This window comes from Ceratina calcarata, unplaced genomic scaffold (genome assembly GCF_001652005.2).
Source record: "Ceratina calcarata isolate Rehan_Ccalc_2016 unplaced genomic scaffold, ASM165200v1 scaffold554.2, whole genome shotgun sequence".
In the NCBI taxonomy this organism is placed as follows: Eukaryota; Metazoa; Arthropoda; class Insecta; order Hymenoptera; family Apidae; genus Ceratina; species Ceratina calcarata.
The window spans coordinates 17,721-19,394 of record NW_017176727.1 but is presented as its reverse complement, the minus strand read 5'-3'; the positions used below and the strand labels follow the sequence as shown (position 1 = coordinate 19,394).

Here is a 1,674-nt window from a genome sequence, read left to right as displayed (position 1 = left end):
GACCTAGTTACGCGAATGTCTAGACTGCCTGGTAGTGGAAATTGGGGTAGGACTCGATCGACTTACGGGAAGGACAATAGTGGCATCGAAAAAATTATGCTTGCCTTTAGATAAGAATATCTCCAGAACTGGAAGTCAGATCGCGATAAATCAAACGGCATTTTAAAGATGAAGCTTTCACGCTTCTAATATCATAGTTTCTTTTGTTATTTATTGCAAAGTTATGGACTGTAAAATTTCACATTTCTCAACCCTCCATCCACTGCTGATATAATATTAAGTATATAGAGTGAAATATTAATACTGTTCTTGTCTGAGTGATGGAGGACGTCCACTTAAAAATCGTTTAAAAACATGCGGAAGTAAAATATTAAAACAAAGTCGTGATTTTATATTTGATTGAATTTTAATAGTTTTAGGTCCTTACAATTAGAATAGAAAGTTTTCGGATTGTAAAACGTGTCAGAGAAGTTGTATAAAGTACAAGCAGCTTCGTTAAGTGTTCTTTCCTGTTCTGTCACTTTCATCGATCAGTTTTGTGTTCAGCGAAATTGTGTTAAGAATAGATGATTTCTTAATAGACAGCGGCTTAGAGTTACGTGTCACACGTAAGGAAGGACAGATTTACTAAGAGTTTTTATATACTAAATATATCTTCACAAAACCAAAAGACCTTTTAATTGTAAGCTTTTCCTTTCTATTAATACAAGGCTCACAAATGTCGTATCGATTAAGAATAATTTGCGTAATTTCGTGGACCGAAAAGTGTCGAATTTTTTCACTATAATTTGTATTAAATTATGCACAGAAAGCAAGTGGTTCTTCAGGGCTCTCCTGTTCTACTGTATTTCTCGAGAATACATAACTGGGTGTCACATTTTTCAGGAACTATTTAACACGAGGTCGCCGCATAATATTAAAACCTATTTCGTAAAAAACTGTAGAAATTATGTAAATCATAATTATTACGACTCTCGATTTACTTAGCCTTGAAACATTTTTAATGACATTTCATCGGCATCGGTAATTGTTAATAATCGTTAAACACGAAAAGGTAATTTTTGTTTAGTCGTTTGCATTGTAATGTAAGAAATTTCACACGGCCTGTTAATACAATCTCCTCACATGATTTACGCGGTACAATCTTATGAAATGAAAAATAATTAATAAAATCGTACTCGATACAACAATTTCATACGATGTATGAAATCTTTCAATGATCGCCAAGGAGGACGTGCTTTATTGCTGGTGGATGGCCTTTCATTTTTCATCTTCTTTTTATTGTACCTGCCGGACCCTCTTCCATGCTCGATTATGCAACTAATCGATTTGGGCAACAGGTAGGAGGAATGTCAGATGAATAAATTTTTGCGGGCTCTTTCTTCGTGATGCCACCTTTATTATATGTATTCGTCCTTCTCACGTCTCACGTCTCGCTTCTTCTTTCCTCGGACAGCGACGTTTTCGACGAAAGCGGAGCCAGGAGTTTCGTATAAAAGCGCATTCAGCGTTATTCGGGTATTCAGTTTCCTCCCAAAAGACGAAATCACTCTATCTCCAAAAATGAAATCTCTCGTGAGTCTTCTTTTATTTAGACATCATATACATTATAACCAAGTGCATATTCTATTATTATATCAATTATAGTTCAATAAAATCATTCGAGGTATCTGT

At 35.0% G+C, this 1,674-nt stretch overlaps 2 protein-coding genes across 4 annotated transcripts in view; one reads left to right on the top strand and one right to left on the bottom strand.

The window, feature by feature from the left end:
• dib (Cytochrome P450 302a1, mitochondrial) overlaps nt 1-1,674 on the top strand; it is a gene marked incomplete at its 3' end in the record, with an annotated part of 20,397 nt that overhangs the window by 5,134 nt on the left and 13,589 nt on the right. The gene's annotated exons all lie outside the window — the stretch shown is intronic.
• Nucleotides 1-1,674, bottom strand: part of LOC108629140 (retinol dehydrogenase 12) — a 24,172-nt gene that overhangs the window by 9,604 nt on the left and 12,894 nt on the right. The window lies entirely within an intron of this gene.